General features: G+C 41.0%; 1 pseudogene; it reads left to right on the top strand.

The window, feature by feature from the left end:
- Window positions 1-1,856: 1,856 nt before the first annotated feature.
- Window positions 1,857-23,342, top strand: LOC131415534 (uncharacterized; annotated as a pseudogene).
- Window positions 23,343-24,205: the final 863 nt, after the last annotated feature.

Genomic DNA, 24,205 nt, shown 5'->3' with positions numbered 1-24,205 from the left:
AGCTAATGGCTAGAGGTGTGAGGTCACTTGCACAGGCCAAAACGGTAGAAGAGACCCTGGAAAACTGTGAGTATGATCCCTTGAACCACTCTCTCCTCTTCCCTCTCCTCATTCAGCTGATAAGTTTTTCTACTGTCTCCCTTTTTGCTGTTTTTTTCCCTTTCTCAACTCACTGGCTGAAAACTGTCTTTCCATCCTACATGCATATGCCTCTCTCCCCAGGCATTTGCATGGCAGACTATTCAAGTGATGATGAAACCAACGAATGTGGTTTTGACTACACAATCTTCCAGATCAATAGCTGCAAGTGGTGCAGAAACAATACAGGCCTCATGAAATACCTCTGCAATGTTCCTTGCAGCTTTAAGGACTCCATACCTTTCTGAAACTTTGGGACTCCATACCTAGAGGTCTAGAACTTGACTCCAGACCTATGCTTGCAGCTCTAAGACTCACTCTGATTCTTGGTTTTTTTCCAGGTTGGGTAGGTGAGAGATGAAAAGAACAGAGAGTTTGCTGTAAAAAAACAAAAGAGGGCAGATAAAAAAATATCTTGAGACAAATGAAAATGGAAACACAACATACCAAAACTTACGGGATGCAGCAAAAGCACTTCTGAGAGGGAAGTTAATAGTAATAAACTACATTAAGAAAAAAGAAAAATCTCAAATAAACTAACTTTACATCTCAAAAGTATTGGTAAGGATGTGGAACAACTGGAACTCTCATATACTCCAAGTGATAGTGTATGTTGGTACAACCACTTTAGAAAACTGTTTGGAGATTATCTACTAAGACTGAATGATCCAAAATTCTCCTCCTACATATATATCCAACATATATGTATACATATGTTCACCAAAAGACACATACTAGAATGCTCATACCACCACTATTTTTAATGGCCAAAAATGAAATTACCCAAATACCCATCAAGAGTAAGAATAGAGGATTCTGAGAAGATGGTAAAGTAGGAAACACCAAGAACTTGTCTCTCTACCTAGACAAAAATTGCACTGGCAGAATCTGTCTGATGTACCTGTTTTAGAATTCTAGAGTCTATGGAAGGCTTGCAACTTCCAAAGGAAGTTGAATGGTAAACTGTGGTTAATTTCAGTCCATTTCAGCTCTTAGCTCAGTAGCAGCTACCCATCCCCTGCCCCCTAGCCCCATGGCAGGCAGCCATGCACATGTTCCAGCAGCAGCTTGTGCTCAGCTTAAGAGAGCCAGGGTGGGCAAAATGACCCTGTCCTCAAAATATCAGGTATCTGTGCCCTGATCACTGATTGTTGCTTCTGATCACAGAAGCGAAGACAAAGAGGTCAGCAGCCACTGTTGTGGTACACTGTTGTGTACCTCCCCCCATTGCTGCAAGCCCCTCCCCTCCTGCTGAAGTGACTTCCAGGGGATTTAATGGGCCAGCACCTTCCCCTCTCCCATTTTTCTCTTGATCCACCTTTGGAAGGCATACATTAATTATTAGGACATTCAAAAGCAACTGTATATACGGAGGAAATTAGAAAGCTACCGTGCATGCCTGGGGAAAGGCTCAGGCTCAGAGAAGACCTGAGAAGACCTTAGGTTGACACCTCATGCTGGTCATTGGCACAGAAACAGCCTACAACAATCAAAACAAAACAAAGGAGCAAAACCTGGAGAACAGGAGGGAATATGATTTCCAGAGTCACTATATTATAAGATTCAAATGTCCAGTTTATAGCAAAAAATCACAAGGCATACAAAGAATCAAGACAGTATTACTCATTCAAAGGAAAAAATTAATTAACAGAAACTGTCCTTGTAAAAGGCCTATGGCATATTTACTAGACAAAAACTTTAAAACAATTGTCTTAAAGATGCTCAAAGAACTAATGGACAATGTGGAGAAATTCAAGAAGATGATGTATGACATGAAGTCAGCATCATGGCTGAATACGATGTCCCTTGTTCCTGTCCCCCGCAACAAAAATAACAATTTTGTATCATCCATGGACAGAAGTGTTTTTGTCGGAGCTGTGGGACCCAAAACCATACAGCAAGGGACTCAAGAGAAGTCTCACCCACCCACGTGTTGGGTAACAGGCATACAAACCTCAATTCTGGCTTTGGATCCCTGCAGTGGCCCAGGAACCAAGCTCCAGACCCTCTCAACCAGAGTCTGGGCCCCTGGAAAACACTGTCCTAGACAATCAACCACAGGTGAGAGAGCCTTTGTGGAAATCCAGGTTTCTGGCAGGAAGTTCCAGCACATCATTGGAGCAAAAAAGACGAGTTTGGATGCATTGGAGAGGGTAAGAGGAACAGTTTGACTTTATCCACATCACCCCTTCCCCAAGGTGGCAAGAAGAGAAATCTTGCCCATGATTTCTTTTACAGGGGAAAGTGAGAATGTGTGAGTGACCATCCAGCTTCCCCAGTTGTGCACAATGCTGCCAAAATGGCTCATCTCTCTCACCACATCCAGAGTACTGAATCGTGAGCTCCATGACTTAAGTGGGGAGGCTTAGAGAGTGGCAGATAGACTCTTAGAGAGCAGTAAAGGGATGTGGATCCTACTAACTACATTGCAAACTCCATCAAGAAGCCCACCCATGAGCCGCTGGGGACACCTCGCCTGTGGATCACCCCAACTGGCCCACAGGCACCCTAAGCACTCTGCATGCCTCACACACACACACACACACACACACACACACACACACCCTTGTGGCTGGCTCCCTGTGTGCCCTCCCAATAGTGGCCACAAGAGCAAGCTTTGGCAGACAGCTAGTGAGCAAGCATAGCCAGCCAGCCTGAATCTGTGGGCCATGGAGAACCACAAACTTGAGTTTTAGTGCCACTACTGGGAGAACGAAAGGGAGACTGTCAGCCCTCGGCCTGGTGCACTGCAGGTTCAAGAAAAGGCATACAAGGTTAAGAATTCTGCCACAAGAGGGAGCAAGAAGCATGGAGCAGGTACATCAACAGAAAATTGAAAAAGACCCAGAATCCCTAGCAAGGATGATGGAAGGTATTTCTCTACCTAAGGAAGTTACTAAAGACTGGAGGAGGTGACTGCTACTTCAAGTGTGAAGAAAGCAACACAAAACTTCAAGGAACATGAAAAATCAAGGAAACGTGATACCACCAAAAGATCACAATAATACAGCAGTCTCCCCTTATCCACAGAGGATAGGTTCCATGACCTCCAGTGGATGCCTGAAACCACAAATAGTACAAAACCCTATATACACTGTTTTTTCCTATGTGTATATATTTCCAATATGACAGCAAAACTAGCACAAATTGCTTTCTCCTTCTTCACAATTTCACCAATGGGTGGGTAGCATATACAGCATGGATATACTGGATAAGGACGATTCACATTCCAGGCGGGATGGCATGAGATGGCATGAGATTTCATCATACTACTCAGAACGGCACACAATTTAAAACGTATGAATTATTTATTTCTGGAAAATTCCATTTAACAGTTTCAGATCATGGTTGACCACAGGTTACTGAAGCTGCAGAAAGCAAAATCACAGAGGGGACTACTGTATTCCAATAACTGATCCCAAACACATGAAGATCTACAATTTACCCAATAAAGAATTCAAAATAACTGTTTTAAGGAAACTAAATGAGCTACGTGAAAACGCAGAAAGATAATTTAATGAAATCAGGAAAACAATACACAAAAAAAATGAGAAGTTTAACAAAGATAGAGAAATCATACCAAAAGAACCAAATGGAAATTCTAGAGCTGAAGAATACAATGAGTGAAATGAAAAATGCAGCACAGAGCATCATCAACAGAATGGATAAAGCAGGAAGAAGAATCTGTGAGTTAGAAGACATGAAATTTGAAATCATCCAGAACAAAGAAAAAAGAATGAAAAAGAGTGAAGAAAGCCTACGTGATCTATGGGATACCATCAAGAGAATCAATGTGCAAATTATTGGAATTCTAGAAGGAGAAAAGAGAGAAGGGGGCAGGAAGCTTATTGAAAGAAATAATGAGGGGCCAGTCCAGTGGCACAGTGGTTAAGTGTGCACACTCCGCTTCAGTGCCCGGGGTTCGCAGGTTCACAGCCCAGGCACGCACCGACACACAGCTTGTCAAGCCATGCTGTGGTGGCGTGCCGTATAAAGTAGAGGAAGATGGGCACGGAGGTTAGCCCAGGGCCAATCTTCCTCAGCAATAAAGAGGAAGATTAGCATCAGATGTTAGCTCAGGGCTGATCTTCCTCACAAAAAAAAAAGAAAGAATGGCTGAGAACTTCCCAGAGAGATTTGGACATTCAAGTTTGTGAAGCTCATAAGTAACCAAATAAACTCAACTTAAAGAGATCCTCTCCAAGACACATTATAATAAAACTGTCAAAAATCAATGACAAAGAGAATCTTAAGAGCAGCAAAGGAAAAGAAGATTGTAACTGATGAGGAAACTCACATAAGGCTATCAGCAGATTTCTCAGCTGAAACCTTAGAGGCCAGGAGACAGTGTAAGGATATATTCAAAGTGATGGAAAAAAAAAAACACTGCCAACCAAAAATATGCTATTCAGCAAACTAATCCTTCAGAAATGAAGGAGAGATAAAGACTTTTCCAAAGGTGCAAAAGCTGAAAGTGTTCATCACCATTAGATCTTCCTTATAAGAAATTCTGAAAGGAGTTCTTCAAGCTGACATGAAAACACTAATTAGTAACATGAAAACATATGAAAATATACAACACACTGATAAAGGTAAGTATATAGTCAAAGTAAGTTGAATATGGTTACAAAGTATTTGTAAAATACTTCGAAATTTTGAAAGTTTAAAAAAATTTGAAAATTCACAACCATATTACAAAATAAGTTGTAATATGGTTATGTTAACCACTTAACTATAGTATAAAGGTTAAGGGGCAAAAGTATTAAAAATAACTATAGCTACAATAACTTGTTACATTATACACAATATAAATTACATACACAATATAAAAAGAGGTAAATTGTGACATCACAAATATGAAAGGGAGGAATGAAAGGGTAGAGTTTTGTATGCAATCCAAGTTAAGTTTATATCAGTAAAATAGACTGTTATATCTATAAGACGTTTTAAATAAGCCTCATGGTAACCACAAAGCAAAAACCTACAGGAGATACACAAAAGATAGAGAAAGAAATCAAAGCATACTACTATGGAAAATCATAAATTCATAAAGAAGATAGCAAGAGAGGAAGAATAGAAAATGAGAACTACAAAACACCAGAAAACAATAAGGTGGCATTAGTATGTCTGTACCTATCAATATTACTCTAAATGTAAATGGATTGAATTCTCTAATCAAAAGGCATAGAGTGGCTAGATGAATAAAAAAACAAGACCAATCTATAGGCTCCATACAAGAATCTCGCTTCAGCTTCAAGGACACACATAGGCTCAAAGTGAAGGGATGGAAAGCAAGTAGTCTATGCAAGTAGAAACCAAAAGAGAGCAAGAATAGTTATACTTATATCATACAAAATAGACTTTAAGCCAAAAACTGTAGCAAAAGAAAAGAAGGTCATTATATAATGATAAAGGGGTCAATTCATCAAGAAGACATACCACTAGTAAATATATATGCACTCAACATCAGAGCACCTAAATATATAAAGCAAATACTAACACAAATGAAGAGAGAAATAGAGAACAATACAATAATAGTAGGGACTTTAATACCCCACTTTCAATAATGGACAGATCATTCAGACAGAAAATAAATAAGGAAACATTGGACTTGAACTATATTTCAGACCAAATGGAACTAACAGACATGTATAGAACATTTCATTGAACAACAGCAGAATATACATTCTTCTCAAGCATGCATGGAACATTCTCCAGGATAAATCACACGGTAGGTCTCAAAATGAGCCTTAGCAAATTTAAGAAGATTGAAATCATACCAAGTATCTTTTCCAGCCATAATGGTATAAAACTAGAAATGAATAACAGGTGAAAAGCTGGAAAATTCACAAATATGTGGAAATTAAACAACATATTCCTAAACAACCAATGGGTCAAAGAAGATAGCAAAGGGAAACAAAAAATATCTTGAAACAAATGAAAATGGAAACACAACATACCAAAATCTTTGGGATACAAAAAAAGTGGTGCTAAGGGGGAAGTTTATAAAATAAATGCCTACATTAAGAAAAAAGAAAGATCTCAAATAAAAAACCTAACTTTACACCTCAAGTAACCAGAAAATGAAAAACAAAGTAAGCCCAAAATTAGGAGAAGGAAAACAATAACAAAGATCAGAGCCGAAATAAGTGAAATTGAGACCAGAAAAAGAAAAGAAAAGACCAATGAAACTAATAGTTGGTTTTCTTAAAAGACAAGAAAAATTGACAAAACTTGAACTAGAATAACCAAGAAAAATGAGAAGATTCAAATAAATAAAATCAGAAACGATAAAGGAGTCATTACAACTGATATCACAGAAATACTAAAGATCATAAGAGACTACTATGAGTAATTATATGCCGACAAATTGGACAATCTATAAGAAATGAATAAATTCCTAGGAATATACAACCTACCAAGTCTGAATCACGAAGTAATAGAAAATCTGAACACACAAATAACAAGTAAGAAGGTTGAATCAGTAAACAGAAATCTCCCAACAAAGAAAAGCCCAGGACCAGGTAGTTTCCCAAATGAGTTCTACCAAATATTTCAAGAAGCATTAACATCAATCATTCTCAACTCTTCCAAAAAATTGAAGAGGAAATAATACACCCAAATTCATTTTATGAGGCCAGCATTGTCCTGATACCAAAGCCAGATAAGGACACTACAAGAAGAGAAAATTACAGGCCAATATCCCTGATGAATATGTGTGTTTTGTGTCAGTCTCAGCCTATTGATAGTGATACTACTGGCTAGGAATGCATGTGGGCACTCACCTGGGCCCATACTTCTTGTGATGAGCCCCCACAGACATTTCTCCAACCAGAGCCAGTATCATGGCTGGACCAGCCCTTGTGCTTCTTATTATGATTGCAAGAGGCACCTCAACAATAACCATCAGGGAACTTTGAAAAAACAAGGTTTATTACTCACAGATCCTGGAGGATGCACAGCACACCTCGGGCCACACAGTGAGGTCACAAGTAGAGAGAGAGAGAGAGTATCAACCTGAGTTTCTGTCATATTGGGGTCGAGGGTGGGGTGACTAGGGTTTCACAGGTTCACTCTTTATTGGTGAACTTATAATATAAGAATGAGAATTAAAGCATGGGAAACTAAAATCAAGGTCACTCAAGTGGTCAGTTATCTAGGTTACCCAGGGCTTTCTAAAAGGAGAAAGTCACGTGTGGGGCAGCCTGGCTCTTTACCTAATGATGTAGCTTCTTTTAAAGAAGAAATCACAAGGGAAATTAAAAAATACTTAAAGATAAATGAAAATGAAAACACAGCATATCAAAACTTATGGGACACAGCAAAAGTGGTATTAAGGGGGAAATTTATAGCTATAAACACTTACATTAAAAAAAACAAGAAAGATCTCAAATCTACAACCTAACTTTACAACTTAAAAAAACTAGAAAAAGAAGAACAAACTAAACTCAAAGCTAGCAGAAGGAAGAAAATAATAAAGATTAGAGAAGAGATAAATGAAATAGAGAATAGAAAAAGAATAGAGAAAATCAATGAAACCAAAAGTTAGTTCTTGAGAAGATCAACAAAATTGACAAACCTTTAGCTAAATGGACTGAGAAAAGGAGAGAAGACTCAAATTACTAAAATCAGAAATGAAAGTGGGGACATTGCTACCAATTCCGCAGAAATAAAAAAGGATTGTAAGAGAGTACCATGAAAACAATTGTACACCAAAAAATTGGATAACCTTGATGAAATGCACAAATTCCTAGAAATACAAAACCTACCAAGAACACTTCCTAACTCATTCTAAGAGGCCAGACAGAAACAATACAAAAAAAAAGAAAACTAAAGACCAATATCTTCATGGACATTGGTGTAAAAATCCTCGACAAAACACTAGCAAACCAAATTCAGCAGCATATTAAAGGATTATACACCATGACCAAGTGGGTTTATTTCTGAAATACAAGGATGGTTTGACATACAAAAATCAATCAATTAATACACCATGTTAACAAAATGAAGGACAAAAAAAAAAACACATGATTTTCTCAATTGACGCATCAAAAAGTGCTTGACAAAATTTAACACACTTTCATGATAAAAACTCTCAACAACCAGGAATAGAAGAAAACTACCTTAATATAATAAGAGCCATATAGCAAAAACACACAGCAAACATCATACTCAATGGTGAAAGACTGAAAGCTTTTCCTCTAAGATCAGGAACAAGGCAAGAACGCTTGCTTTCGTCACTTCTATTCAACATAGTACTGGAAGTTCTCACCAGGGCAATTAGGAAAGAAAAAGAAATAAAAGGCATCCAAATTGGAAAGGAAGAAGTAAAATTATCTCTGTTCATAGATTATATGGTCTTATATATAAAAAATTCTAAAGATTACACATACAGGGGCCGGCCCCATGGCTTAGCGGTTAAGTGCACGCACTCTGCTGCTGGCGGCCCGGGTTTGGATCCCGGGCACGCACCAACGCACCACTTCTCCGGCCATGCTGAGGCCGCGTCCCACATACAGCAACTAGAAGGATGTGCAGCTATGACATACAACTATCTACTGGGGCTTTGGGGGAAAAAATAAATAAATAAAATTAAAAAAAAAAAAGATTACACATACACACACACACACACAAACCTGTGAGAACTAATAGATGAATTCAGCAAAGTAGCAGAATACAAAGTCAATATGCAAAATTCAGTTGCATTTCTATATACTAACAATAAACAGACAGAAAAGGAAATTATGAAAACAGTTCCATTTACTATAGCATCAAAACAAACAAAATACTTAAGCATTAACTTAACCAAGGAGGTAAAAGACTTGTATAATGAAAACTGCAAAATATTGCTTAAAGAAATTAAAGACAAAAATAAATGGAAACACATCCCATGTTCATGGATTGGAAGACTTAATATTGTTAAGATGTCACTACTTTCCAAAGCGATCTACAGATTCATTGTAATCCCTATCAAAATCCCAATGACTTTTGTCAAAAACAGACAAACCCATCCTAAAATTCATATGGAATCTCAAGGGACCCCAAAAAGCCAAAACAGTGTTGAAAAAGAAGAAAGCTGGAGGATTCACATTTCTTGATTTCAAAACTTACTGCAAAGCTCTGGTAATCAAAATAGGGGGTACTGGCATAAAGACAGACATATAGACCAATAAAACAGAATAGAGAGACCAGAAATAAACCCTCACATATATAGTCAAGTTAATTTTTGACAAGGGTGCCAAGACCATTTGCTATGGTCTGAATGTTGTGTCCCCCCTAAAATTCATATGTTGAAATCCTAATCCCCAAGCTGAAGGTATTGGAAGGTGGGGCTTTGGGAGGCGATTGGGTCATGGCAGCAGAGCCTTCATGAATGGGATTAGTGCCCTCATAAAAGAGGCCCCAAAGAGATCCCTCACCTCTTTCACCATGTGAGGTTACAGAGAAAAGATGATCATCTAGGAAGCAGGCTCTCACCTGACACCAAATCTGCCAGAGCCTTGATCCCAGACTTCCCAGCCTCCAGAACAGTGAGAAAGAAATGTCTGATGTTTATAAGCTACCAGTCAATGGTATTTTGTTATAGCAGCCCAAATGGACTAAGGTACCATTCAATGGATATTTCTTCTAGGGATCTAATATACAGCATGGTGATATATTTCAAGTGTATTATATACTTGAAAGTTGCTAAGAGAGTAGATCTTAAATGTTCTCACCATAAAAAAGAAATAATAATTATGTGAGATGATGGACATGTTAAATAACTGTACTGTGGTAATCATTTCGTAATATATAAGTGTATCATATCATCACATTGTACACCTTAAATTTATACACTGTGTATGTCATTTATATCTCAATAAAGCTGGGAAAATGGGAGGGAAGGACAGCCTTTTTGACAAATAATGCTGGGAAAACTGGATATCCACATGCAAAAGAATGAAGTTGGACCTTTACCTAACACTATATACAAAAATTAACTCGACATGGATCAAAGACCTAAATGTAAGACCTAAAACTATAAAACTCTTAGAAGAAAACATAGGACAATACATAGCAATTACCCAACAGATCTAAAGAGGCCATTGGTATAAGAATATAACATTTTTCCCAAACTTCTGCTTTATGTTAGACAGTTCCACTTGTATGGTTCTATCACTCCCTTTGAGCATTTGCTTATTCACACTCAGCAGAAAACACAAAAGACAGGAGAACAAGAGCTCTCTGGCACAAGAACAAAACATCCTTTTTGATCTTTGGGCCTTTTGGCATCTTCAGCTCATAACTGTCTCTTGCTCACTCTCTGGTCATTGGGCTCTGAGCCCTGCCTCTTTGTCTACACCTATGATATCCATATATAGATGACCTTCTACATTTCAGCATCTTACCTGTTAAATATGTCACAGGTGCCAAAGCCAGCATCTCCCATACCCTATACTAGCCAGATTCCTATTAAGTTTGGCCCTGTCTCTGCCTATAACCCCTGTATCAAAGAGTGAGGTCCAAAGGCAGAATACCCAATTATTCAAGGAATAAAGAAGCTCAGAAGACAGCAGTAGATTATCAGAATTGCCTTACTAACACAGACTCATTGGCCAACCACCAAAATTATCTCTAACAATGTCCTAGGAAAAATATTTCTAGTGCCTGACATGGTGACTGACCCAATAAATGTTTGTTGGAATGATGAAGGGAAGGAAGGAAGGGAAGGAGGCAGGGATGGAGGGAGGGAGGGAGGAAAGAAGGTAGGTTTTTCTCAAGATTAACCTTACAAAGTTAAGCATGTCTCTTAATCAGTGCTTCCAAACATTAATGTGTCCATGAATCAACTGGGAATCTTGTCAAAATGCAGATTCTGATTCAGTAGGTTTTGGGTGGGGCCTGAGATATGGCATTTCTGACAAGCTCCCAGGTGATACCAATAATGCTGGTCCATGGAACATACTTCTGGTAGCAAAGATATAAATAACGCTACATACCATAATGAAGAGACATGTCAGAGAATGGAATGGTGGACCTTGGGATGTCATAGGTTTCTCACCACTGTACCATCTCAACAGATGTATGAGGGTTAATTTTATGTGTCAACTTGACTGGGCCATGGGGTGCCCAGATATTTGGTTAAATATTATTTCTGGGTGTGTCTCTAAGAGTTTTTCTGAACTGGTAGACTCCTATTTGAATTGGTAGACTGAGTAAAGCAGACTGCCCTCCCCAAGGTGGATGGGCCTCATCCAATCTGTTGGAGGCCTGAATAGAATAAAAGGCTGAGTAAGAAAGAATTCTGTCTAACTGCCTTCTCCTGCCTTCAGACTAGGACTCAGATTGGAACTTACATCATCAGCTCTCCTGGTTCTCAGACTCAGACTTGTACTGGAACTTACACCATTAATTCTCCTGGGTCCAGATTTCTCCATAATTGCATGAGCTAATTACTTAAGACAAATAAATAAATACCTGCATAAAACACATACACACATCCTATTGGTTCTGTTTCTCTGGAGAAGTCTGACTAATATAAGATGTTTGATGATCAGTGATCACAGATGTTAGAGAGAATTCAGAGTATAGTTGGGGGTTTAGATCTGATGACTTCTTTCAGATGCAGAGATACTGTTAACTTAGGTTCTAGTGAACTCCTATTCAACCAATGGTTTACTATTTGCAGATGCCAGAAGATCCTCAATCCCTCCAAACTCAGTGATGCCCATCTAGAGTGAGTGGGAAAATACCTTCAGCCAAGTACAGATAATGAGCCAAAGTTCAGCACAGCATACAGGGATAACCCCCTTTTGGGACATTCCAACAAAAATATGAGGCTTGAAAATAACACTCCTTTCTCCTACCAACTCCCTTCTCTCCCCATTTCCTCCCTCCATGCATTTGCCCAAATCTAAGACCCCCCACCGAGACTTTATTCCTGGTACCATTCTTGGTTACATCCCCTTCCCTGAAGTTCACACTGGCTGGACCAGTTTGGGGAATTAGCCTTGGGCAGCCAAGTCTTTCTTCCTGGCATAGATGCCAGGACTACTGCCTACTCAGAGACACCTTTGTGTCAGGAGGGTATAAGAGACAACAGCATCCTGGGCATAACAGTCTTGAGTTCCACTAGCTGCAGAAATGAGGTCCACTCTGATCATCTCCCTCCTTAGCTGCTTCTTTGTAGCTTATGAGGCCAAAGTCTTCTCCAAGTGTGAGCTGGCCCGCAAGCTGAAGGCCCAGGGAATGGATGGCTATCGTGGCTACAGCCTGGAAAACTGTGAGTATGAACTACTCATCCATCATTTCTGTCTCTTCCCAAAGAGGGCCTCTTTTGCAAACCAGCCATCTCTCCCCTTTCACCTCCTGATTTCCTCACTTGTCGGGGCTCTCTCCCACTCCCGTGACTGCTCTTCCTGTCTCTGCCCCCTCTGCCCTGTAATTCCTATCTGGTTCTCCTTTTCTCTCTCTCCACCAGGGATTACCTTATCTATAACAGATTTTCTTCTTTTTCTCCCCAAAATTACCTTCCCACTCAATGGCCCGGAATATTTCCTTGGATATATCCAGAGACTAACCTATTTCCTTTTCTGCCGCCATCACCTTTGCTTTCACCTGCATCCTTTTCAGTCCAGGTCACTGGAGCACAATAGGTGCTGCTTCCACCCTCTCCCCTGCCCTTTTGTCTGACAAAAAATAACCCACACCTGCTAAGTTTGTTTAAAGGTTGTTCTAGTGTCACAAGGGAGTTAGGTGGGGATTGTGAGAACAGAAGGTGAGGCAATGACAAGGGTGCAAGAAGGATTGAGAATCTCAGTCACCCATCTCATTGGTAAGAACACATGAACTTTCAATTTCCCTTAAATATCTTCATTTTTTCCATCCCAAACCTACTCTTTCCTGTCACCCACAAGGATGGTTTTTCTGGACTTCCTTCCTAGGATTCTCCTCCACTAACTCTCCACCTCTTCCCTTGCATATCCCTTGGGACATAGAGCAAAAGCGAATATATGCAGCAAGAGTGGATATTTGGCTGGAAGATGAGGCTGAAAAGGTAGACTGGAGAACAGACTGTGATTGAGTGATTATTGGGCATTCCAAATGCATTTATTTAATAAATTGTCATTACATACTTACCATGGACTAATTATTGCTTAGGACTGGGAATACACAATAGATTATCAACGACCTCTAACATTTAGCATCCCATAGTCTTTTCATCTCAGTCTTAATGGACTTTTATTTCTGGTAGCTCTAGTACAGCACAAATTGTATCTCATCATGGAGCACTCTCCTCTTTCTATCCACACCTTTTGCTCTCTCTGACCCAGGGGTCTGCATGGCTAAGTATGAGAGTAACTTCAACACCAAGGCTTTTAATGGAAAAAACGCCAATGGCAGTAGTGACTATGGGCTCTTCCAACTGAACAACAAATGGTGGTGCAAAGACAACAATTATTCTTCATCAAATGCCTGCAACATAATGTGCAGTGGTAAGGACTCTATGCCCTCTGAGGGCTGGGTGGAGTGGGGCAGGTAAAATAGGTGCAAAATTGAATGCACTACTCCCTAACACCTGACCCTCAGTCTGTGCTGGGGAAGCTAAGCATAGGGACTAAAAGTGCCCTGAACAGTCCTGACACTAAAACAAGATTCCACAGGAATCCTCCTGCCAAAAAGGAGGAAAGAGATACACTGACTTGTGACTGAGCCTCCTGATCCTGGATGCCCTCTGGAAGGAACTGGGCTCAGAGATAGATTCTAAGCAAAGGCAAGAAAACCCAGGCAAAACGGAAGCCAAATCCACAGAAGGGCTCCAGAGATAAAGGGTTTCTGAATCTCAAGATTCAGTTTCCTCTGGGAATTCCCCTCAAGAAATGATTGATTATTAAAATAGGAAAAGGGATTTTTCCCTCCTCACTCATCTACTTTTTCTTTCAGAACTTATGGATGATAACATCGATGACGACATCACCTGTGCCAAGAGAGTTGTGAGAGATCCTAATGGGATGTCTGCCTGGTAAGGAGAACGTGAAGGACAGAGAGCAGCCACTCTGCCAGGGATGGGCCCCGACAGTATCTGGGATGCTGATGTAAGCCATATCTCTGCTGTAGGATTTTCCCTGGACTTTGTAGGGAGCTGAGACTGTTTCCCTGATGTGAAATGAGGCAGAACAATACTGTGATGCCTGCAGTGCAGCACCCACACACATGTGTCTCAGATGAGCAAGCTCTCCATATCTGGGACACTCCCACAGCATAAACTGACTCCAGCCTGAAGGCTCTATATTCTTTCTCAACTGAGCCCCTTACAGACTCCTGCCCCTGCCTCTGATCTATGCTTTATTTCTCTATCTTTAGGGTAGCCTGGGTAAACCACTGCAAAGACAAGGATTTGTCCAAATACCTGGCCAGCTGTAACCTGTGAGTCTGTCCTTGAACGTGGCTCCTGGAAAAGGTGGCCCAGAAGGCAAGGCAATTCCTCAAGGTTCTTGGAAGCTCTGAATCTTCCCCCATCTCTGCCTCCAAAATAAAAATGAATCAAGTTCAGCTGTCTCAAGTAGCGTGTTTAAGGGCTGGGTTATGACAGAGACTTGCTACATGATAGAGACAACTGGAAATCCTGCTCTCTTCAAGCCCACCATTGAAGTTTTCCGTATGTCCTCTGGAGAGACAGTTAAGGAAAACCCTTGCTTGAGAACTTTTTAAGGCTAAAATTGACAGTTGACTATAGCACGCTAGATGCCAGCTCTTATGATGCCAGCTCTTATGAAATTTATTTAATAGAGACGGCTAATATTATTCTCCATCCAAGAAGGATAGTTTATGATCAAACAGAAGAAAATTGTGGGAGAGATTTGGTCAAGACATGGGGAACAATTAGCAGAATATGAGGATGATTATGTTGGCTAGGGTAAATGACTACAGCACTCTAACAGAGTCCCAAAAATATGGTGCTCAAACGAAACAGTCCAAGATGGGTAGATAGGCTCCTTTGTCCCACACAGACATTCAGAAATCCAGATTCTGGGGGCCAGCCCCGTGGCTTAGCGGTTAAGCGTGCGCACTCCGCTACTGGCAGCCCGGGTTCAGATCCCAGGCGCGCACCAACACACCGATTCTCCGGCCATGCTGAGGCCGCATCCCACATACAGCAACTAGAAGGATGTGCAACTATGACACACAACTATCTACTGGGGCTTTGGGGGAAAAAAAAAGCATGTTAGCTCAGAGCCGGTCTTCCCCAGCAAAAAGAGGAGGATTAGCATGGATGTTAGCTTGATGTTAGGGCTGATCTTCCTCAATAAAAATAAATAAATAAATAAATAAAACTTTAAAAAAAAAAAAGAAACCCAGATTCTTTCCATCTTGCATCTCCACCAACCTCTACAGCAGTGCTACTCGAAGTGTGCCAGCATTAGATCACCTGGGAGCTTCTGAGAAATGCAAATTCTTGGGCCCACTACAGACCTATTGAATCCTTGTTTTTAACCTGTTTTAATGAGCTCTCCAGGTGATCCTTATGCATAGAAAATTTTGAGAAGCACTGCCCTAGGGTATTGTCCTCATCCACATGGACAAAGGTGGATTGAAGGCACTCCATGCTTCAATTTGCAGGAAGGGGAATTCGTTTGGAGAAACACACATGCAATATGTTAAGGTCCAGGCCTGGAAGAGGCACATGTCACTTTCATTTATACTCCAAAGGTAGAACTTAATCACAAGCCATTCCTAGCTTCAAAGGAGCCTGGGAAATGTAGTCCCCAGCTAGGCAGCCAGGTGTCCTGCTCCAACACTATTATTCTGGCAAAGGGGAGAACGGATTTTGATGGACAACTAGCAGTTTCTGCCATAGGAATTAATAGATCACTTAATAAAGCGAATCATAATCACTTACATTCCTAGAGTATAAATGTTTCATTGAACAAGTATGCTTCATGGGACATAACCATATAAAAGTATTTTTGTGCCCCACCATCCCTTTAAATTTATTGTGTAGGGTAGGTTCTTCTCCCATCTCTGAACAACAACTCAGGCAAGTACCATGACTTTTCTGGCCACCTTCAGGTAATGAAAGCACACCAACTCTGTCCAAGGAGTCCTCTCCCCTCTCCAGCTCTTTTCTTGGCCTCTGCAACATCTTTTATAGACTGACAATGGAAGATCAACTAAAGATGCAAAAACATATTTCCACAATGTCCTTTTGTAAATATTTGTAGTCTTGCATTTCACTTTAAAATGTGGCATTTATTGTCTTGAGGCCTCTGCTGAAACTAGGCCAAAAAGAGTTTCCCATTTAACGCCCTGGTACAATATCTGTTAGAACAGATTACAAAGTACTTTCAGAGACTAGAACTTATTTGACCACACTCTGTGTTACAGAAAGCAGGACACTGAGGTCTCTTTCTCTGATTGCCACTGTCACTGCCTTGCTACTCCTGCAGCTGTCACCTTCCAGGTAACTGGCTCTCTGAATGGATATCATCATTCCTGCTGCTGCTGCTACAGCTGCTGGCTGGACTTCTTTCCTTGTCTGGTCAGCATCACCATGGCTGAGCCCCAGTTCAAGGTTCCCAGGTAGGAGAAAGAGTGGATGAACAGGAGGGTAAAGTGAAGAGAAAATAAAGAGAGGCCAGCTTGTATTCTGGCATCAACACTACACAGCTCCTTAATAGAGCTAATTCTCCCCCAGTTTTCCTGGAGGAAGTTCTCTGCACCTCCACACTCCAGGAGGCAGAAAGGTGGTTTCTCACAAGTATCCAAGAACCCTATCCCTTCCTGTGGTAGAGTGAATTATTGTTCCCAATTCCTTACCCCCCTCCCTCTGTCATGTGATCTTCCAGAGCACTACAGTGGACAGAGTATATTTCCCCACCACATGGACGTTGAGCTTGGCCACGTGACTTGCTTTGCCAATGGAATGTTAGCAGACGTGACACAAGTAGAAACTAACAATGTGCTCGCGTGGTTTTGTTTCGCTTCTTGTGCTCCTGTGATTGTCAGAAAAGAGCATGTCCCAGGTGTCCACTGTGCCCCACCCCCACCTGGGCCCCAGAATGAAACATGGAACAGACTTGAACCCAGCCCAAATCCTGGCTCCTAAAGTAGAGTCCCCTCCCCACTCCACTCCACCAACAATCCACCAGACCCAGGAGCGAGAAAAATAAAAGCCACTGAGTTTTGGGTTGGTTTATGACACTGCGGAAAAAAACTAATACTCTTCCCCCCATCCCACGTAACTTCTCAGAGTTGTCCCCTTCACTCTCCACCACAAATCCTACCCTCACTTAGATTACTAGCAAGACTGTATTGTGAGGATGCCGATTCTGTACCTCTCTTGATGGATTTCCATTTCATTAAGTTAAAATATATTTACTGAGCCATTACTTTGTAGTTGGTTGCCCAGAAAAGGGTCTGAGATGGCGGCCCTGACCTTTGTCATATTACAATCCCAGGGAGGGAATCTAAAGTCCCCACTCAGAATAATCCAACCGGTAACTAATATAAATGGACCCTTAATCAAAATCTAATGTAGTTCCTTTCCTCTCCCTATATAAAATCGATATTGAGAGTGTCTACATATTTTTTGTAAATGTTGGTTCTGCATTTATGAAATAAAAGTTAATTTTTTGTCTTCTTTTGATAGAGCTGTAGATGCAGGATATTTTTATTCACCTCTGGAAATACAACGTTGTTCTTTTTATCCTCTAAAAATCAACTAAAGAATAGCTGAGGTAAACAAAACAAAATGAAAAAACTCACACTACCAGATATCAACACCTATCACAAAGCTATAGTACTTATGATAGTGTGGTATTGATGCCAAAATAGGCAAATAGATTAGTGGAACAGAATGGTAACTCTCACAAACATAGTCAGCTGATAAGACAAAGGTAGTTCTGTATTGCAGGGGAAAGGATGCTATTTTCAATAAATGGTGCTGAATCAACTGGCTATCCATATGGCTGTTCTCGTTATCTTTATTCATCTCAGAGCTCTCTGTGGTATTAGAAGAGCAAGGAACAGACACACGTCTGATTCTAATCAGGTGTGAACTTTTCTGCTCATTTAATAAATAAAAATTTAAAAACCAGAAGCACCAAAGAGGTAACAGCATACTTTTTTAATCATCCCAAAATCTAGATATAAATTGGACTTCGAAGTAGTTCACCTCAGAGCTGCTGAATCAAGTAAGACTTTGTCCTATGACCTTTCTTTTTTTTTGGCTACACCAAAGGAGCAAGCCCAGATGGGAGCTGTGCTAGAAAGAAAAGGAAAAGCAAGCAATCATTTCACCCCACAGCAGAGCAGACCCCAGGATCAAGAATGGCCACCAATGGAGTTGGCAGAGTTCTCTCTGGATGGTAAAAACTCACGCCACACACAGTTAATGCTTTGCTCTTGCCCTGTATCATTTTATTCAAAACAGTAAGCTTCCTTTTACCTAGAAAAAGGAGATTGGGTTTGTTGTTTGCATTTCTAGAAATCCTTATTTGAGCAATATTGACCTCACAGCTCAAAGGGAGGGAAAGAAAAGTTTGGACATCAGGGTTACAGACCCCTCTGACAACTACAGCCAAGAGTAGGGGAACTGTGAACAGACACTTCACCAAAGAAGATAAATGGATGGCAAATAAGCATCTGATGAAAAGATGCTCAACGTCATTAATCATTAGGGTATAGCTAATTAAAACCACAAGGAGATACCACTACATACCCATTAGAATGGCTAAAATTAAAAAGACTGACCATATCAAGTGTTGACAAGGATGTGGAGGAGTGAACTCCCAAACACTGCTCGTGGGAATGTAAAATGGTAAAACCACTTTGGGAAACAGTTTCTCAGTTTGATCCAGCCATTCCCCTCCTATGTGTTGACCCAAAAATACAGGAAATAAATGTCCATACCAACGCATGTACACAAGTGTTCATAAAAGCTTTATTTGTAACCGCCAAAATCTGGAAATAAGCCAAATGTCCATCAACATATAAATGGATAAACAAACTGTGACATAGCCAGATAAGGGGATACTACTTAGCAATAAAAAGCAACAAACTATTGATACACACAATAATAGGATTGAAGCTCAAAATAATTACACTGAAAGAAGCCAGACAAAAACAAGAGTACATACTGTATAATTCCATTTATATAAAACTTTTAAAAATGCAAACTAATCTGTAGTGACAGAAAGCAGATCAGTGGTTGCTTTGGGATGGGGCATAGGAGGAATGGGAAGGGGAGACCACACAGGGACACAGGGAGAGTTTTGAGAGGAATGGATATGTTTACTATCTTTATTGTGGTGATGGCTTCAGGGGTCTACACATATGTCAAAATCTATCAAATTGCATACTTTAAATATGTGCTGTTTATTAGATATCAACTACTCCTCAGTAAAGCTGTTTAAAACAATAAAACTGGTAAGGGTCAACCATGAACAAGACAATAAAATATAAATCTCAAAACTGCACTCTGCCTAAAAGGAAAGAGGTTCAACTAAAATTTAGAGTTATATCCAATGCATGTAGGATAAATGCATTACAAGCATATGGACTCATATAGGGCTCCATGTAAAATAATCTTACTCGTGAGTCTATTTGGATTCTTATGCCAGCTCTGACACTAACTACTAGGCGTTATGGGTTGAATTGTGTCCCCTAAGAAAAGATATGTTGAAGGCCTAAATTCCCAGTAACTTAGAATGTGACCTTATTTGGAAATAGGGTCATTGCAGATGTAATGAGTTAAGAGGAGGTCATACTGGAGTAGAGTGGGCCCCTAATCCAATACGACTGGTGTCCTTATCAGAAGACAGCCATGTGAAGACACAGAGAGATTGAAAACAACATGTGATGATGAAGACAAGGATTGGAGTTATGAAGCTGCAGGTCAAGGAACGCCAAAAATTGCTGGCAAAGCACCAGAAGCTAGGAAGAGGCAAGGAAGAGTTCTTCTCTACAGGTTTCTGAAGGAGGATGGCCCTGCCAACACCTTGATTTCAGACTTCTAGCCTTCAGGACCGTGAGATAATAACTTTCTCTTGTTTTAAGCCACCCGGTTTGTAGCACTTTGTCACAGCAGCCCTGGGAACCCAACACACTTGGTGTTACTGATAAGTCAGTAATATTTTCAGGTCTTGGTTTCGTCGCTTTTTACATAAAAGGGTTGGACTAGATTATATATAAAATTCCTTGGGCAAATTAGTTAATCTCTCATGCCTTAGCTTCCTCATCTGTAAAACAGAGATAAATATATAACTGGCATATAGAAGCACTAAGTAAGCGTAAGCCACTGGAGGTAGTACTAGAAAGAACAGTAGTAATTCTCCCAGTTCTGGCAATCTGTGGTGTATAACCAATCCCAAAGGATATGGGATTTAGGTGTCTCACGAATTCTGACAAAGAGAACTTAACAGAAAGAGAACTATCCTATAATTTGGGGTGAGGGTGGAGTAAGGAGTAGAACAAGCAGAAAGAAGTCCTAAATAGCTGTGACAAAGGGGCAGACACAGGCAGGAGGGCATTCTTAGAGCAATTGGTCCTCGCAACCCCTCTAATGCTTTACATTTCATTTCAGATGGGTAAGTCCACCTCAACCCCAGCTGAGGCCCTCCAGGAATGAGAACACTCTCCCCCATCCAGGCTCCTGCTGCTAAGTGGCTCACCCAGTGGTGACTCTACCTCCACCCAGTCTGATCATGGTGCCAGCACCACCCATTTTTATTCAGTTTTTCTATTAATATTTATTGAATGCAGATATATTCTAAGCACTATGTAGGGGTAGAGATACAACAGTGAGTAAAATAGAAACAGTCCCTATTACTACAGTTCTAGAGTCTAAAAGGGTGGAGAAACATTAAATAAATACTTTCACAAACACTCATACATTACAATTGTGAGGGTGTTATGAAGGCAAAGACAGAGCGAACCATCCCAGTGGTCAGGGGAGGGCTCCCTGGGAAAATGAGGTGAGATCTGCAGGATAAGTAGGAGTTAACCAAGAATGAGAGCATTGAAGAGAAGTTGGAGGAAACACTCCAGGCAGAGGGAGGCATGTACAAAAGCCCTGAAGCAGAAGGGAGTTGGGCACACTTGTGGAACAGAAACAAGTCAGGAAAGGTGAGGCTACAGAGGCAGGCTGGAGACAGACCGTGCAGCCATTGCAGTTCACTTCATAGCAAGGAATTTGGTCTTTATCCTAAGTCCAAGCGGAAGTTACTGAAGGGTTTTTAAGCAAAGGAGTAACATAATAAGATTTGTATTTTCCAAAGATTACTCAGATGGCAGTGTGAAAAATAGGTGAGAAGGGGGTAGGTGTGGCCATAAGAAGATAACTGAGAGGTATTGGAGTCTTTCAGGTAAGACATGATAATAGTGTCGTGAATCAGGGTGGCTGTAGACATGGTAAGAAGTGGATACAGAAATGTGTTGACGAAGTCTGATCTGTTGCCCAAGACTTCATCCATCATGGGTTCTGTTACTCCTCTACACTCCCACCTCACTGCTTTATTTCCCTCTCCTCTCCCCTTTACACTCTCACCTCACTTCTGCCCCCTTCTTCTTATCTTTCCCCCCATCTCCCTGAGCTTGGGCAGACTCCTCCAGCTAGAAGTTCCTTCAGTAGTATTGAAAAGATGCACATACTGTCTCCCTAGTGCCCTCTGGTGGTTATACCTAGTCACTGCATCTTTGTCTGCTTGTGGGAACTCGGACCAGAAAGCAGACAGAACCTGGCCTGAAGGCAGACCCTTCCCCAGACCACAGAAAACCATGTGGCACCATGCTTCACCTATGCGTCTAGCACTTTTTCTTCAGCTGAGCAGGCAGTGACAGCCAGCTAGTGCTAAAAATTTAATTCAACAAATATTTATGATCATTTGCTATATACATAGCTACCAAGAATTTATCTAGAGTAAGACCAATGCCATCACAGTTCTGGCGCAATGTAGGGAATCAATAATTTTCATTAAACAAGGAGACAGAAGCCAAAGTGCATGAGTAATAAGTATTCAAACAAGCAGTCAGTGATAAAATGGAAGTTTAAAAAAAAAAGAATCTGTGTGATTTGGGATAGGCCAAGGTCAAGAAGCTAGATAGGCCCTATCCGGAACTCTTCCTCTTAGGGGCCAACACTGAGGATCCTAGATTTAGGGCAGGACCGGGACCGTGGGGCAACATGTTTGGAGATCAGGCCCACATTCCCTTTCTGTTTTCAGTCTTGTGTTGTTCTCAGCATTCTACCCTTAAAATAGAAGAAGCCCAGCACGGTGTGTTAATTCAGAGTCTGAGCTTCAGTCAGCCCGGGAGCCCATGGAATTATTAGTGGACTTTTCCCTCAATGATACCTTGAGAACAAAGCAATTTCTTTCTTTCCTTCGGAGTAAAGTTGAGCAGAGCTTTGGGTCCCTGCACTTCTGCTGCAGACATCTGCAAAGTGATAAAACGTCTGCCCATAAATGTGTCCTGCGGTTTCTGGATCTGGGATGCACTGATCAACTAGAAGTGGACCAGGCTTATCTGAGTGAAGTCACGACTCTTTTGGCTCAGATGATCCACCTGAACAGGCTTAGTCTGTCTAACATCCCTTTTAAATCTTGTAAGGGGAGAAACTTCAGAACTTTTCTCATCTGGCTTGGGTGGCTGGACAACCTCCTGGAGCTCAGCTTGTCTTTCTTCTGCCTCACAGATTAACGGCACAAACTGCTCAGAGTTCTGCCACCTCAGTTGGATACATTGTATCTATATTTCTGTGGCCTTTCTAACAGAGATGTCACTGCTCTGTCCCAGAGTTCTCAGACCACACACCTAAGGCTGTTGAATCTCAGGAACAATCAGATATTCTTGGAGGATTACGAGCCCTTCCAGACTCTGTTGGACGTCTCAGGCACCCTGCAGCATCTGGAGATACATAATTCCCTGATAACTGATTCTACTCTGTCTGCTGTCCTCCCAGCCCTGAGCCAATGGTCCCATCTCTGCGTCCTTAGCTTTGTCTTCAAGCCCATTACAATGCCTGTGCTCATAAGCCTTCTGCAACACTTAACATCCTTGATGGAGCTGAAGCATGTGGTTTATCCTGTCTTATCCCTTGCTATGAACAATGGAATTTTTGTGGCAGTTTGAAGCCACAGAAACTTGGTGAAGTGCAGGCCCAATTGAAGGCGATGCTGCAGGCAGTATAGTGGGACAACATGAACTGGACCACTTGTCCTGAGTGATTTACACAGTACGAGTTGTTTCAACACTGATCTGTGGCTATTAAAGCACTCAGTGTTTTGCCTGAAGCCCAAGTTTGTGGAGACACATATATAAAATTCTACTGTTCCAGGAAACTGGGGTTAGGAAGATTGAATATGTAACTGACCTCTATAAAAGAGGAACTCTGAAAAACAAATAGAGGAATTTGAAAAGTCCTGTGGATCTCTTGCCCCTGGCCCTTGACATCCTCTTCTGGTTACTAACCACAGTGTTGGGGTGTGTGACATAAGCTGACCCAGTCATGGTACATCATTTCCCTATCCACACTGATTGGTCCATTTATGTATTTATGGGCACTTGACACAAGTCAGATCAATTGAAACTCTTCCTAGATGTGGTAGTTGTTGAAGCCAATAATTTTGCTCTCTAGGGTTCTACAAATGTCTTGTATTATGATTGCCTTCAGTTGCTTATTGAGAAACCAAACGCAAGTAAAAGGAAACAAACTATGCCTACTACCTACTGGTGTCTTCATCAACACGTTACTAGCTGCTTTCTCAGGTCTCAGACCCCTGGCTCAGTTGTTCCTTATTTAACACACATTTGCCAAGTATCTGTTGATTTAGATACTGTCTCAGGTGCTAAGAAAAATAAAGTCCCTTATCTCAAACCAAAAAAAAAAAAAAAAGGAAGTGGAAAGGCTTCTTGAGAGAGAAGAGATTTTAAAATACTGCATGTGTAAGTCTAGGTCCTCCAAAAAGCAGATGCCAAGATGGGATTAGATGTGCAGATGTGCATGAGGGGAAATGGGGAAGGAGCTAGAGAAGACTAGGAGAGCCATCAGACTACAAAAAATGTCTGACTCTCATAAAGGAGAGAGGGA

This window comes from Diceros bicornis, chromosome 17, assembly GCF_020826845.1.
Source record: "Diceros bicornis minor isolate mBicDic1 chromosome 17, mDicBic1.mat.cur, whole genome shotgun sequence".
Taxonomy (NCBI): domain Eukaryota; kingdom Metazoa; phylum Chordata; class Mammalia; order Perissodactyla; family Rhinocerotidae; genus Diceros; species Diceros bicornis.
The sequence above is the reverse complement of the archived record's forward strand: the minus strand, read 5'-3'. Positions and strand labels throughout refer to the sequence as shown.